Source organism: Delphinus delphis, unplaced genomic scaffold (genome assembly GCF_949987515.2).
Source record: "Delphinus delphis unplaced genomic scaffold, mDelDel1.2 scaffold_124, whole genome shotgun sequence".
NCBI lineage: Eukaryota > Metazoa > Chordata > Mammalia > Artiodactyla > Delphinidae > Delphinus > Delphinus delphis.
The window spans coordinates 852,923-868,977 of NW_027192745.1; positions in this window are offsets into that span (position 1 = coordinate 852,923).

Genomic DNA, 16,055 nt, shown 5'->3' on the forward strand with positions numbered 1-16,055 from the left:
GGTTAGGGTTAGGGGACGGGGACGGTTTAGGGTCCAGGTGAGGGTACGGCAACGCTTTAGGGGGAGCGTGCGTGTGAGGGCGCGGGTTAGTGTTAGCGTACGGGTTAGTTTTAGGGGACGGGTGAGGGTCAGGCTTCGGGGAAGGGTTAGGGTTAGGGTTCGGGCTAGGGTTAGGGTTAGGGGATGGGGACGGTTTAGGGTCCAGGTGAGGGTACGGCAACGCTTTAGGGGGAGCGTGTGTGTGAGGGCGCGGGTTAGTGTTAGCATACGGGTTAGGATTAGGGGACGGGTGAGGGTCAGGCTTCGGGGAAGGGTTAGGGTTAGGGTTCGGGCTAGGGTTAGGGTTAGGGGATGGGGACGGTTTAGGGTCCAGGTGAGGGTACGGCAACGCTTTAGGGGGAGCGTGCGTGTGAGGGCGCGGGTTAGTGTTAGCGTACGGGTTAGGATTAGGGCACGGGTGAGGGTCAGGCTTCGGGGAAGGGTTAGGGTTAGGATTCGGGCTAGGGTTAGGGTTATGGGACGGGGACGGTTAGGGTCCAGGTGAGGGTACGGCAACGCTTTAGGGGGAGCGTGCGTGTGAGGGCGCGCGTTAGTGTTAGCGTACGGGTTAGTTTTAGGGGACGGGTGAGGGTCAGGCTTCGGGGAATGGTTAGGGTTAGGGTTCGGGCTAGGGTTAGGGTTAGGGGATGGGGACGGTTTAGGGTCCAGGTGAGGGTACGGCAACGCTTTAGGGGGAGCGTGCGTGTGAGGGCGCGGGTTAGTGTTAGCGTACGGGTTAGGATTAGGGCACGGGTGAGGGTCAGGCTTCGGGGAAGGGTTAGGGTTAGGGTTCGGGCTAGGGTTAGGGTTAGGGGACGGGGACGGTTTAGGGTCCAGGTGAGGGTACGGCAACGCTTTAGGGGGAGCGTGCTTGTGAGGGCGCGGGTTAGTGTTAGCGTACGGGTTAGGATTAGGGCACGGGTGAGGGTCAGGCTTCGGGGAAGGGTTAGGGTTAGGGTTCGGGCTAGGGTTAGGGTTAGGGGACGGGGACGGTTTAGGGTCCAGGTGAGGGTACGGCAACGCTTTAGGGGGAGCGTGCGTGTGAGGGCGCGGGTTAGTGTTAGCGTACGGGTTAGGATTAGGGCACGGGTGAGGGTCAGGCTTCGGGGAAGAGTTAGGGTTAGGGTTCGGGCTAGGGTTAGGGTTAGGGGACGGGGACGGTTTAGGGTCCAGGTGAGGGTACGGCAACGCTTTAGGGGGAGCGTGCGTGTGAGGGCGCGGGTTAGTGTTAGCGTACGGGTTAGGATTAGGGGACGGGTGAGGGTCAGGCTTCGGGGAAGGGTTAGGGTTAGGGTTCGGGCTAGGGTTAGGGTTAGGGGATGGGGACGGTTTAGGGTCCAGGTGAGGGTACGGCAACGCTTTAGGGGGAGCGTGTGTGTGAGGGCGCGGGTGAGTGTTAGCGTACGGGTTAGGATTAGGGGACGGGTGAGGGTCAGGCTTCGGGGAAGGGTTAGGGTTAGGGTTCGGGCTAGGGTTAGGGTTAGGGGACGGGGACGGTTTAGGGTCCAGGTGAGGGTACGGCAACGCTTTAAGGGGAGCGTGCGTGTGAGGGCGTGGGTTATTGTTAGCGTACGGGTTAGGATTACGGGACGGGTGATGGTCAGGCTTCGGGGAAGGGTTAGGGTTAGGGTTCGGGCTAGGGTTAGGGTTAGGGGACGGGGACGGTTTAGGGTCCAGGTGAGGGTACGGCAACGCTTTAGGGGGAGCGTGCGTGTGAGGGCGCGGGTTAGTGTTAGCGTACGGGTTAGGATTAGGGGACGGGTGAGGGTCAGGCTTCGGGGAAGGGTTAGGGTTAGTGTTCGGGCTAGGGTTAGGGTTAGGGGACGGGGACGGTTTAGGGTCCAGGTGAGGGTACGGCAACGCTTTAGGGGGAGCGTGCGTGTGAGGGCGCGGGTTAGTGTTAGCGTACGGGTTAGTTTTAGGGGACGGGTGAGGGTCAGGCTTCGGGGAAGGGTTAGGGTTAGGGTTCGGGCTAGGGTTAGGGTTAGGGGATGGGGACGGTTTAGGGTCCAGGTGAGGGTACGGCAACGCTTTAGGGGGAGCGTGTGTGTGAGGGCGCGGGTTAGTGTTAGCATACGGGTTAGGATTAGGGGACGGGTGAGGGTCAGGCTTCGGGGAAGGGTTAGGGTTAGGGTTCGGGCTAGGGTTAGGGTTAGGGGATGGGGACGGTTTAGGGTCCAGGTGAGGGTACGGCAACGCTTTAGGGGGAGCGTGCGTGTGAGGGCGCGGGTTAGTGTTAGCGTACGGGTTAGGATTAGGGCACGGGTGAGGGTCAGGCTTCGGGGAAGGGTTAGGGTTAGGGTTCGGGCTAGGGTTAGGGTTATGGGACGGGGACGGTTAGGGTCCAGGTGAGGGTACGGCAACGCTTTAGGGGGAGCGTGCGTGTGAGGGCGCGCGTTAGTGTTAGCGTACGGGTTAGTTTTAGGGGACGGGTGAGGGTCAGGCTTCGGGGAAGGGTTAGGGTTAGGGTTCGGGCTAGGGTTAGGGTTAGGGGATGGGGACGGTTTAGGGTCCAGGTGAGGGTACGGCAACGCTTTAGGGGGAGCGTGTGTGTGAGGGCGCGGGTTAGTGTTAGCATACGGGTTAGGATTAGGGGACGGGTGAGGGTCAGGCTTCGGGGAAGGGTTAGGGTTAGGGTTCGGGCTAGGGTTAGGGTTAGGGGATGGGGACGGTTTAGGGTCCAGGTGAGGGTACGGCAACGCTTTAGGGGGAGCGTGCGTGTGAGGGCGCGGGTTAGTGTTAGCGTACGGGTTAGGATTAGGGGACGGGTGAGGGTCAGGCTTCGGGGAAGGGTTAGGGTTAGGGTTCGGGCTAGGGTTAGGGTTAGGGGACGGGGAGCGTTTAGGGTCCAGGTGAGGGTACGGCAACGCTTTAGGGGGAGCGTGCGTGTGAGGGCGCGGGTTAGTGTTAGCGTACGGGTTAGGATTAGGGCACGGGTGAGGGTCAGGCTTCGGGGAAGGGTTAGGGTTAGGGTTCGGGCTAGGGTTAGGGTTAGGGGACGGGGACGGTTTAGGGTCCAGGTGAGGGTACGGCAACGCTTTAGGGGGAGCGTGCGTGTGAGGGCGCGGGTTAGTGTTAGCGTACGGGTTAGGATTAGGGCACGGGTGAGGGTCAGGCTTCGGGGAAGGGTTAGGGTTAGGGTTCGGGCTAGGGTTAGGGTTAGGGGACGGGGACGGTTTAGGGTCCAGGTGAGGGTACGGCAACGCTTTAGGGGGAGCGTGCGTGTGAGGGCGCGGGTTAGTGTTAGCGTACGGGTTAGGATTAGGGCACGGGTGAGGGTCAGGCTTCGGGGAAGAGTTAGGGTTAGGGTTCGGGCTAGGGTTAGGGTTAGGGGACGGGGACGGTTTAGGGTCCAGGTGAGGGTACGGCAACGCTTTAGGGGGAGCGTGCGTGTGAGGGCGCGGGTTAGTGTTAGCGTACGGGTTAGGATTAGGGGACGGGTGAGGGTCAGGCTTCGGGGAAGGGTTAGGGTTAGGGTTCGGGCTAGGGTTAGGGTTAGGGGATGGGGACGGTTTAGGGTCCAGGTGAGGGTACGGCAACGCTTTAGGGGGAGCGTGTGTGTGAGGGCGCGGGTGAGTGTTAGCGTACGGGTTAGGATTAGGGGACGGGTGAGGGTCAGGCTTCGGGGAAGGGTTAGGGTTAGGGTTCGGGCTAGGGTTAGGGTTAGGGGACGGGGACGGTTTAGGGTCCAGGTGAGGGTACGGCAACGCTTTAGGGGGAGCGTGCGTGTGAGGGCGCGGGTTATTGTTAGCGTACGGGTTAGGATTACGGGACGGGTGATGGTCAGGCTTCGGGGAAGGGTTAGGGTTAGGGTTCGGGCTAGGGTTAGGGTTAGGGGACGGGGACGGTTTAGGGTCCAGGTGAGGGTACGGCAACGCTTTAGGGGGAGCGTGCGTGTGAGGGCGCGGGTTAGTGTTAGCGTACGGGTTAGGATTAGGGGACGGGTGAGGGTCAGGCTTCGGGGAAGGGTTAGGGTTAGGGTTCGGGCTAGGGTTAGGGTTAGGGGACGGGGACGGTTTAGGGTCCAGGTGAGGGTACGGCAACGCTTTAGGGGGAGCGTGCGTGTGAGGGCGCGGGTTAGTGTTAGCGTACGGGTTAGTTTTAGGGGACGGGTGAGGGTCAGGCTTCGGGGAAGGGTTAGGGTTAGGGTTCGGGCTAGGGTTAGGGTTAGGGGATGGGGACGGTTTAGGGTCCAGGTGAGGGTACGGCAACGCTTTAGGGGGAGCGTGTGTGTGAGGGCGCGGGTTAGTGTTAGCATACGGGTTAGGATTAGGGGACGGGTGAGGGTCAGGCTTCGGGGAAGGGTTAGGGTTAGGGTTCGGGCTAGGGTTAGGGTTAGGGGATGGGGACGGTTTAGGGTCCAGGTGAGGGTACGGCAACGCTTTAGGGGGAGCGTGCGTGTGAGGGCGCGGGTTAGTGTTAGCGTACGGGTTAGGATTAGGGCACGGGTGAGGGTCAGGCTTCGGGGAAGGGTTAGGGTTAGGGTTCGGGCTAGGGTTAGGGTTATGGGACGGGGACGGTTAGGGTCCAGGTGAGGGTACGGCAACGCTTTAGGGGGAGCGTGCGTGTGAGGGCGCGGGTTAGTGTTAGCGTACGGGTTAGTTTTAGGGGAAGGGTGAGGGTCAGGCTTCGGGGAAGGGTTAGGGTTAGGGTTCGGGCTAGGGTTAGGGTTAGGGGATGGGGACGGTTTAGGGTCCAGGTGAGGGTACGGCAACGCTTTAGGGGGAGCGTGCGTGTGAGGGCGCGGGTTAGTGTTAGCGTACGGGTTAGGATTAGGGCACGGGTGAGGGTCAGGCTTCGGGGAAGGGTTAGGGTTAGGGTTCGGGCTAGGGTTAGGGTTATGGGACGGGGACGGTTAGGGTCCAGGTGAGGGTACGGCAACGCTTTAGGGGGAGCGTGCGTGTGAGGGCGCGGGTTAGTGTTAGCGTATGGGTTAGGATTAGGGCACGGGTGAGGGTCAGGTTTCGGGGAAGGGTTAGGGTTAGTGTTCGGGCTAGGGTTAGGGTTAGGGGACGGGGACGGTTTAGGGTCCAGGTGAGGGTACGGCAACGATTTAGGGGGAGCGTGCGTGTGAGGGCGCGGGTTAGTGTTAGCGTACGGGTTAGGATTAGGGGACTGGTGAGGGTCAGGCTTCAGGGAAGTGTTAGGGTTAGGGTTCGGGCTAGGGTTAGTGTTAGGGAATGGGGACGGTATAGGGTCCAGGTGAGAGTACGGCAACGCTTTAGGGGGAGCGTGTGTGTGAGGGCGCGGGTTAGTGTTAGCGTACGGGTTAGGATTAGGGGACGGGTGAGGGTCAGGCTTCGGGGAAGGGTTACGGTTAGGGTTCGGGCTAGGGTTAGGGTTAGGGGACGGGGACGGTTTAGGGTCCAGGTGAGGGTACGGCAACGCTTTAGGGGGAGCGTGCGTGTGAGGGCGCGGGTTAGTGTTAGCGTACGGGTTAGGATTAGGGGACGCGTGAGGGTCTGGCTTCGGGGAAGGGTTAGGGTTAGGGTTCGGGCTAGGGTTAGGGTTAGGGGACGGGGACGGTTTAGGGTCCGGGTGAGGGTACGGCAACGCTTTAGGGGGAGCGTGCGTGTGAGGGCGCGGGTTAGTGTTAGCGTACGGGTTAGGATTAGGGGACGGGTGAGGGTCAGGCTTCGGGGAAGGGTTAGGGTTAGGGTTCGGGCTAGGGTTAGGGTTATGGGACGGGGACGGTTAGGGTCCAGGTGAGGGTACGGCAACGCTTTAGGGGGAGCGTGCGTGTGAGGGCGCGGGTTAGTGTTAGCGTACGGGTTAGGATTAGGGGACGGGTGAGGGTCAGGCTTCGGGGAAGGGTTAGGGTTAGGGTTCGGGCTAGGGTTAGGGTTAGGGGATGGGGACGGTTTAGGGTCCAGGTGAGGGTACGGCAACGCTTTAGGGGGAGCGTGCGTGTGAGGGCGCGGGTAAGTGTTAGCGTACGGGTTAGGATTAGGGGACGGGTGAGGGTCAGGCTTCGGGGAAGGGTTAGGGTTAGGGTTCGGGCTAGGGTTAGGGTTAGGGGATGGGGACGGTTTAGGGTCCAGGTGAGGGTACGGCAACGCTTTAGGGGGAGCGTGTGTGTGAGGGCGCGGGTTAGTGTTAGCGTACGGGTTAGGATTAGGGGACGGGTGAGGGTCAGGCTTCGGGGAAGGGTTAGGGTTAGGGTTCGGGCTAGGGTTAGGGTTAGGGGACGGGGACGGTTTAGGGTCCAGGTGAGGGTACGGCAACGCTTTAGGGGGAGCGTGCGTGTGAGGGCGCGGGTTAGTGTTAGCGTAAGGGTTAGGATTAGGGCACGGGTGAGGGTCAGGCTTCGGGGAAGGGTTAGGGTTAGAGTTCGGGCTAGGGTTAGGGTTAGGGGATGGGGACGGTTTAGGGTCCAGGTGAGGGTACGGCAACGCTTTAGGGGGAGCGTGTGTGTGAGGGCGCGGGTTAGTGTTAGCATACGGGTTAGGATTAGGGGACGGGTGAGGGTCAGGCTTCGGGGAAGGGTTAGGGTTAGGGTTCGGGCTAGGGTTAGGGTTAGGGGATGGGGACGGTTTAGGGTCCAGGTGAGGGTACGGCAACGCTTTAGGGGGAGCGTGCGTGTGAGGGCGCGGGTTAGTGTTAGCGTACGGGTTAGGATTAGGGGACGGGTGAGGGTCAGGCTTCGGGGAAGGGTTAGGGTTAGGGTTCGGGCTAGGGTTAGGGTTAGGGGATGGGGACGGTTTAGGGTCCAGGTGAGGGTACGGCAACGCTTTAGGGGGAGCGTGTGTGTGAGGGCGCGGGTTAGTGTTAGCGTACGGGTTAGGATTAGGGCACGGGTGAGGGTCAGGCTTCGGGGAAGGGTTAGGGTTAGGGTTCGGGCTAGGGTTAGGGTTAGGGGACGGGGATGGTTTAGGGTCCAGGTGAGGGTACGGCAACGCTTTAGGGGGAGCGTGCGTGTGAGGGCGCGGGTTAGTGTTAGCGTAAGGGTTAGGATTAGGGCACGGGTGAGGGTCAGGCTTCGGGGAAGGGTTAGGGTTAGGGTTCGGGCTAGGGTTAGGGTTATGGGACGGGGACGGTTTAGGGTCCAGGTGAGGGTACGGCAACGCTTTAGGGGGAGCGTGCGTGTGAGGCCGCGGATTAGTGTTAGCGTACGGGTTAGGATTAGGGGACGGGTGAGGGTCAGGCTTCGGGGAAGGGTTAGGGTTAGGGTTCGGGCTAGGGTTAGGGTTAGGGGACGGGGACGGTTTAGGGTCCAGGTGAGGGTACGGCAACGCTTTAGGGGGAGCGTGCGTGTGAGGGTGCGGGTTATTGTTAGCGTACGGGTTAGGATTACGGGACGGGTGAGGGTCAGGCTTCGGGGAAGGGTTAGGGTTAGGGTTCGGGCTAGGGTTAGGGTTAGGGGACGGGGACGGTTTAGGGTCCAGGTGAGGGTACGGCAACGCTTTAGGGGGAGCGTGCGTGTGAGGGCGCGGGTTAGTGTTAGCGTACGGGTTAGGATTACGGGACGGGTGAGGGTCAGGCTTCGGGGAAGGGTTAGGGTTAGGGTTCGGGCTAGGGTTAGGGTTAGGGGACGGGGACGGTTTAGGGTCCAGGTGAGGGTACGGCAACGCTTTAGGGGGAGCGTGCGTGTGAGGGCGCGGGTTAGTGTTAGCGTATGGGTTAGGATTAGGGGACGGGTGAGGGTCAGGCTTCGGGGAAGGGTTAGGGTTAGGGTTCGGGCTAGGGTTAGGGTTAGGGGACGGGGACGGTTTAGGGTCCAGGTGAGGGTACGGCAACGCTTTAGGGGGAGCGTGCGTGTGAGGGCGCGGGTTAGTGTTAGCGTACGGGTTAGAATTAGGGGACGGGTGAGGGTCAGGCTTCGGGGAACGGTTAGGGTTAGGGTTCGGGCTAGGGTTAGGGTTAGTGGACGGGGACGGTTTAGGGTCCAGGTGAGGGTACGGCAACGCTTTAGGGGGAGTGTGCGTGTGAGGGCGCGGTTTAGTGTTAGCGTACGGGTTAGGATTAGGGGCCGGGTGAGGGTCAGGCTTCGGGGAAGGGTTAGGGTTAGGGATCGGGCTAGGGTTAGGGTTAGGGGACGGGGACGGTTTAGGGTCCAGGTGACGGTACGGCAACGCTTTAGGGGGAGCGTGCGTGTGAGGGCGCGGGTTAGTGTTAGCGTACGGGTTAGGATTAGGGCACGGGTGAGGGTCAGGCTTCGGGGAAGGGTTAGGGTTAGGGTTCGGGCTAGGGTTAGGGTTAGAGGATGGGGACGGTTTAGGGTCCAGGTGAGGGTATGGCAACGCTTTAGGGGGACCGTGCGTGTGAGGGCGCGCGTTAATGTTAGCGTACGGGTTAGGATTAGGGGACGGGTGAGGGTCAGGCTTCGGGAAAGGGTTAGGGTTATGGTTCGGGCTAGGGTTAGGGTTATGGGACAGGGACCGTTTAGGGTCCAGGTGAGGGTACGGCAACGCTTTAGGGGGAGCGTGCGTGTGAGGGCGCGGGTTAGTGTTAGCGTACGGGTTAGGATTAGGGGACGGGTGAGGGTCAGGCTTCGGGGAAGGGTTAGGGTTAGGGTTCGGGCTAGGGTTAGGGTTAGGGGACGGGGACGGTTTAGGGTCCAGGTGAGGGTACGGCAACGCTTTAGGGGGAGCGTGCGTGTGAGGGCGCGGGTTAGTGTTAGCGTACGGGTTAGGATTAGGGGACGGGTGAGGGTCAGGCTTCGGGGAAGGGTTAGGGTTAGGGTTCGGGCTAGGGTTAGGGTTAGGGGACGGGGACGGTTTACGGTCCAGGTGAGGGTACGTCAACGCTTTAGGGGGAGCGTGCGTGTGAGGGCGCGGGTTAGTGTTAGCGTACGGGTTAGAATTAGGGGACGGGTGAGGGTCAGGCTTCGGGGAAGGGTTAGGGTTAGGGTTCGGGCTAGGGTTAGGGTTAGTGGACGGGGACGGTTTAGGGTCCAGGTGAGGGTACGGCAACGCTTTAGGGGGATTGTGCGTGTGAGGGCGCGGATTAGTGTTAGCGTACGGGTTAGGATTAGGGGACGGGTGAGGGTCAGGCTTCGGGGAAGGGTTAGGGTTAGGGTTCGGGCTAGGGTTCGGGTTAGGGGACGGGGACGGTTTAGGGTCCAGGTGAGGGTATGGCAACGCTTTAGGGGGAGCGTGCGTGTGAGCGCGCGGGTTAGTGTTAGCGTACGGGTTAGGATTATGGGACGGGTGAGGGTCAGGCTTCGGGGAAGGGTTAGGGTTAGGGTTCGGGCTAGGGTTAGGGTTAGGGGACGGGGACGGTTTAGGGTCCAGGTGAGGGTACGGCAACGCTTTAGGGGGAGCGTGCGTGTGAGGGCGCGGGTTAGTGTTAGCGTACGGGTTAGGATTAGGGCACGGGTGAGGGTCAGGCTTCGGGGAAGGGTTAGGGTTAGGGTTCGGGCTAGGGTTAGGGTTAGGGGACGGGGACGGTTTAGGGTCCAGGTGAGGGTACGGCAACGCTTTAGGGGGAGCGTGCGTGTGAGGGCGCGGGTTAGTGTTAGCGTACGGGTTAGGATTAGGGGACGGGTGAGGGTCAGGCTTCGGGGAAGGGTTAGGGTTAGGGTTCGGGCTAGGGTTAGGGTTAGGGGATGGGGACGGTTTAGGGTCCAGGTGAGGGTACGGCAACGCTTTAGGGGGAGAGTGCGTGTGAGGGCGTGGGTTAGTGTTAGCGTACGGGTTAGGATTAGGGGACGGGTGAAGGTCAGGCTTCGGGGAAGGGTTAAGGTTAGGGTTCCGGCTAGGGTTAGGGTTAGGGGACGGGGACGGTTTAGGGTCCAGGTGAGGGTACGGCAACGCTTTAGGAGGAGCGTGCGTGTGAGGGCTGGGGTTAGTGTTAGCGTACGGGTTAGGATTAGGGGACGGGTGAGGGTCAGGCTTCGGGGAAGGGTTAGGGTTAGGGTTCGGGCTAGGGTTAGGGTTAGGGGACGGGGACGGTTTAGGGTCCAGGTGACGGTACGGCAACGCTTTAGGGGGAGCGTGCGTGTGAGGGCGCGGGTTAGTGTTAGCGTACGGGTTAGGATTAGGGGACGGGTGAGGGTCAGGCTTCGGGGAAAGGTTAGGGTTAGGGTTCGGGCTAGGGTTAGGGTTAGGGGATGGGGACGGTTTAGGGTCCAGGTGAGGGTACGGCAACGCTTTAGGAGGAGCGTGCGTGTGAGGGCGCGGGTTAATGTTAGCGTACGGGTTAGGATTAGGGGACGGGTGAGGGTCAGGCTTCGGGGAAGGGTTAGGGTTAGGGTTCGGGCTAGGGTTAGGGTTAGGGGACGGGGACGGTTTAGGGTCCAGGTGAGGGTACGGCAACGCTTTAGGGGGAGCGTGCATGTGAGGACGCGGTTTAGTGTTAACGAACGGGTTAGGATTAGGGGACGGGTGAGGGTCAGGCTTCGGGGAAGGGTTAGGGTTAGGGTTCGGGCTAGGGTTAGGGTTAGGGGACGGGGAGCGTTTAGGGTCCAGGTGAGGGTACGGCAACGCTTTAGGGGGAGCGTGCGTGTGAGGGCGCGGGTTAGTGTTAGCGTACGGGTTAGGATTAGGGCACGGGTGAGGGTCAGGCTTCGGGGAAGGGTTAGGGTTAGGGTTCGGGCTAGGGTTAGGGTTAGGGGACGGGGACGGTTTAGGGTCCAGGTGAGGGTACGGCAACGCTTTAGGGGGAGCGTGCGTGTGAGGGCGCGGGTTAGTGTTAGCGTACGGGTTAGGATTAGGGCACGGGTGAGGGTCAGGCTTCGGGGAAGGGTTAGGGTTAGGGTTCGGGCTAGGGTTAGGGTTAGGGGACGGGGACGGTTTAGGGTCCAGGTGAGGGTACGGCAACGATTTAGGGGGAGCGTGCGTGTGAGGGCGCGGGTTAGTGTTAGCGTACGGGTTAGGATTAGGGCACGGGTGAGGGTCAGGCTTCGGGGAAGAGTTAGGGTTAGGGTTCGGGCTAGGGTTAGGGTTAGGGGACGGGGACGGTTTAGGGTCCAGGTGAGGGTACGGCAACGCTTTAGGGGGAGCGTGCGTGTGAGGGCGCGGGTTAGTGTTAGCGTACGGGTTAGGATTAGGGGACGGGTGAGGGTCAGGCTTCGGGGAAGGGTTAGGGTTAGGGTTCGGGCTAGGGTTAGGGTTAGGGGATGGGGACGGTTTAGGGTCCAGGTGAGGGTACGGCAACGCTTTAGGGGGAGCGTGTGTGTGAGGGCGCGGGTGAGTGTTAGCGTACGGGTTAGGATTAGGGGACGGGTGAGGGTCAGGCTTCGGGGAAGGGTTAGGTTTAGGGTTCGGGCTAGGGTTAGGGTTAGGGGACGGGGACGGTTTAGGGTCCAGGTGAGGGTACGGCAACGCTTTAGGGGGAGCGTGCGTGTGAGGGCGCGGGTTATTGTTAGCGTACGGGTTAGGATTACGGGACGGGTGATGGTCAGGCTTCGGGGAAGGGTTAGGGTTAGGGTTCGGGCTAGGGTTAGGGTTAGGGGACGGGGACGGTTTAGGGTCCAGGTGAGGGTACGGCAACGCTTTAGGGGGAGCGTGCGTGTGAGGGCGCGGGTTAGTGTTAGCGTACGGGTTAGGATTAGGGGACGGGTGAGGGTCAGGCTTCGGGGAAGGGTTAGGGTTAGGGTTCGGGCTAGGGTTAGGGTTAGGGGACGGGGACGGTTTAGGGTCCAGGTGAGGGTACGGCAACACTTTAGGGGGAGCGTGCGTGTGAGGGCGCGGGTTAGTGTTAGCGTACGGGTTAGAATTAGGGGACGGGTGAGGGTCAGGCTTCGGGGAAGGGTTAGGGTTAGGGTTCGGGCTAGGGTTAGGGTTAGTGGACGGGGACGGTTTAGGGTCCAGGTGAGGGTACGGCAACGCTTTAGGGGGAGTGTGCGTGTGAGGGCGCGGTTTAGTGTTAGCATTCGGGTTAGGATTAGGGGCCGGGTGAGGGTCAGGCTTCGGGGAAGGGTTAGGGTTAGGGATCGGGCTAGGGTTAGGGTTAGGGGACGGGGACGGTTTAGGGTCCAGGTGACGGTACGGCAACGCTTTAAGGGGAGCGTGCGTGTGAGGGCGCGGGTTAGTGTTAGCGTACGGGTTAGGATTAGGGGACGGGAGAGGGTCAGGCTTCGGGGAAGGGTTAGGGTTAGGGTTCGGGCTAGGGTTAGGGTTAGAGGACGGGGATGGTGTAGGGTCCAGGTGAGGGTATGGCAACGCTTTAGGGGGAGCGTGCGTGTGAGGGCGCGCGTTAATGTTAGCGTACGGGTTAGGATTAGGGGACGGGTGAGGGTCAGGCTTCGGGGAAGGGTTAGGGTTAGGGTTCGGGCTAGGGTTAGGGTTAGGGGACGGGGACGGTTTAGGGTCCAGGTGAGGGTACGGCAACGCTTTAGGGGGAGCGTGCGTGTGAGGGCGCGGGTTATTGTTAGCGTACGGGTTAGGATTACGGGACGGGTGAGGGTCAGGCTTCGGGGAAGGGTTAGGGTTAGGGTTCGGGCTAGGGTTAGGGTTAGGGGACGGGGACGGTTTAGGGTCCAGTTGAGGGTACGGCAACGCTTTAGGGGGAGCGTGCGTGTGAGGGCGCGGGTTAGTGTTAGCGTACGGGTTAGGATTAGGGGACGGGTGAGGGTCAGGCTTCGGGGAAGGGTTAGGGTTAGAGTTCGGGCTAGGGTTAGGGTTAGGGGACGGGGACGGTTTAGGGTCCAGGTGAGGGTATGACAACGCTTTAGGGGGAGCGTGCGTGTGAGGGCGCGGGTTAGTGTTAGCGTACGGGTTAGAATTAGGGGACGGGTGAGGGTCAGGCTTCGGGGAAGGGTTAGGGTTACTGTTCGGGCTAGGGTTAGGGTTAGTGGACGGGGACGGTTTAGGGTCCAGGTGAGGGTACGGCAACGCTTTAGGGGGAGTGTGCGTGTGAGGGCGCGGGTTAGTGTTAGCGTACGGGTTAGGATTAGGGGCCGGGTGAGGGTCAGGCTTCGGGGAAGGGTTAGGGTAAGGGATCGGGCTAGGGTTAGGGTTAGGGGACGGGGACGGTTTAGGGTCCAGGTGACGGTACGGCAACGCTTTAGGGGGAGCGTGCGTGTGAGGGCGCGGGTTAGTGTTAGCGTACGGGTTAGGATTAGGGGACGGGTGAGGGTCAGGCTTCGGGGAAGGGTTAGGGTTAGGGTTCGGGCTAGGGTTAGGGTTAGAGGATGGGGACGGTTTAGGGTCCAGGTGAGTGTACAGCAACGCTTTAGGGGGAGCGTGCGTGTGAGGGCGCGGGTTATTGTTAGCGTACGGGTTAGGATTACGGGACGGGTGAGGGTCAGGCTTCGGGGAAGGGTTAGGGTTAGGGTTCGGGCTAGGGTTAGGGTTAGGGGACGGGGACGGTTTAGGGTCCAGGTGAGGGTACGGCAACGCTTTAGGGGGAGCGTGCGTGTGAGGGCGCGGGTTAGTGTTAGCGTATGGGTTAGGATTAGGGGACGGGTGAGGGTCAGGCTTCGGGGAAGGGTTACGGTTAGGGTTCGGGCTAGGGTTAGGGTTAGGGGACGGGGACGGTTTAGGGTCCAGGTGAGGGTACGGCAACGCTTTAGGGGGAGCGTGCGTGTGAGGGCGCGGGTTAGTGTTAGCGTACGGGTTAGAATTAGGGGACGGGTGAGGGTCAGGCTTCGGGGAAGGGTTAGGGTTAGGGTTCGGGCTAGGGTTAGGGTTAGTGGACGGGGACGGTTTAGGGTCCAGGTGAGGGTATGGCAACGCTTTAGGGGGAGTGTGCGTGTGAGGGCGCGGTTTAGTGTTAGCGTACGGGTTAGGATTAGGGGCCGGGTGAAGGTCAGGCTTCGGGGAAGGGTTAGGGTTAGGGATCGGGCTAGGGTTAGGGTTAGGGGACGGGGACGGTTTAGGGTCCAGGTGACGGTACGGCAACGCTTTAGGGGGAGCGTGCGTGTGAGGGCGCGGGTTAGTGTTAGCGTACGGGTTAGGATTAGGGCACGGGTGAGGGTCAGGCTTCGGGGAAGGGTTAGGGTTAGGGTTCGGGCTAGGGTTAGGGTTAGAGGATGGGGACGGTTTAGGGTCCAGGTGAGGGTATGGCAACGCTTTAGGGGGACCGTGCGTGTGAGGGCGCGCGTTAATGTTAGCGTACGGGTTAGGATTAGGGGACGGGTGAGGGTCAGGCTTCGGGAAAGGGTTAGGGTTATGGTTCGGGCTAGGGTTAGGGTTATGGGACAGGGACCGTTTAGGGTCCAGGTGAGGGTACGGCAACGCTTTAGGGGGAGCGTGCGTGTGAGGGCGCGGGTTAGTGTTAGAGTACGGGTTAGGATTAGGGGACGGGTGAGGGTCAGGCTTCGGGGAAGGGTTAGGGTTAGGGTTCGGGCTAGGGTTAGGGTTAGGGGACGGGGACGGTTTAGGGTCCAGGTGAGGGTACGGCAACGCTTTAGGGGGAGCGTGCGTGTGAGGGCGCGGGTTAGTGTTAGCGTACGGGTTAGGATTAGGGGACGGGTGAGGGTCAGGCTTCGGGGAAGGGTTAGGGTTAGGGTTCGGGCTAGGGTTAGGGTTAGGGGACGGGGACGGTTTACGGTCCAGGTGAGGGTACGTCAACGCTTTAGGGGGAGCGTGCGTGTGAGGGCGCGGGTTAGTGTTAGCGTACGGGTTAGAATTAGGGGACGGGTGAGGGTCAGGCTTCGGGGAAGGGTTAGGGTTAGGGTTCGGGCTAGGGTTAGGGTTAGTGGACGGGGACGGTTTAGGGTCCAGGTGAGGGTACGGCAACGCTTTAGGGGGATTGTGCGTGTGAGGGCGCGGATTAGTGTTAGCGTACGGGTTAGGATTAGGGGACGGGTGAGGGTCAGGCTTCGGGGAAGGGTTAGGGTTAGGGTTCGGGCTAGGGTTCGGGTTAGGGGACGGGGACGGTTTAGGGTCCAGGTGAGGGTATGGCAACGCTTTAGGGGGAGCGTGCGTGTGAGCGCGCGGGTTAGTGTTAGCGTACGGGTTAGGATTAGGGGACGGGTGAGGGTCAGGCTTCGGGGAAGGGTTAGGGTTAGGGTTCGGGCTAGGGTTAGGGTTAGGGGACGGGGACGGTTTAGGGTCCAGGTGACGGTACGGCAACGCTTTAGGGGGAGCGTGCGTGTGAGGGCGCGGGTTAGTGTTAGCGTACGGGTTAGGATTAGGGCACGGGTGAGGGTCAGGCTTCGGGGAAGGGTTAGGGTTAGGGTTCGGGCTAGGGTTAGGGTTAGGGGACGGGGACGGTTTAGGGTCCAGGTGAGGGTACGGCAACGCTTTAGGGGGAGCGTGCGTGTGAGGGCGCGGGTTAGTGTTAGCGTACGGGTTAGGATTAGGGCACGGGTGAGGGTCAGGCTTCGGGGAAGGGTTAGGGTTAGGGTTCGGGCTAGGGTTAGGGTTAGGGGATGGGGACGGTTTAGGGTCCAGGTGACGGTACGGCAACGCTTTAGGGGGAGAGTGCGTGTGAGGGCGCGGGTTAGTGTTAGCGTACGGGTTAGGATTAGGGGACGGGTGAAGGTCAGGCTTCGGGGAAGGGTTAAGGTTAGGGTTCCGGCTAGGGTTAGGGTTAGGGGACGGGGACGGTTTAGGGTCCAGGTGAGGGTACGGCAACGCTTTAGGAGGAGCGTGCGTGTGAGGGCTGGGGTTAGTGTTAGCGTACGGGTTAGGATTAGGGGACGGGTGAGGGTCAGGCTTCGGGGAAGGGTTAGGGTTAGGGTTTGGGCTAGGGTTAGGGTTAGGGGACGGGGACGGTTTAGGGTCCAGGTGAGGGTACGGCAACGCTTTAGGGGGAGCGTGCGTGTGAGGGTGCGCGTTAGTGTTAGCGTACGGGTTAGGATTAGGGGACGTGTGAGGGTCAGGCATCGGGGAAGGGTTAGGGTTAGGGTTCGGGCTAGGGTTAGGGTTAGGGGACGGGGACGGTTTAGGGTCCAGGTGAGGGTACGGCAACGCTTTAGGGGGAGCGTGTGTGTGAGGGCGCGGGTTAGTGTTAGCGTACGGGTTAGGATTAGGGGACGGGTGAGGGTCAGGCTTCGGGGAAGGGTTAGGGTTACGGTTCGGGCTAGGGTTAGGGTTAGTGGACGGGGACGGTTTAGGGTCCAGGTGAGGGTACAGCAACGCTTTAGGGGGAGTGTGCGTGTGAGGGCGCGGGTTAGTGTTAGCGTA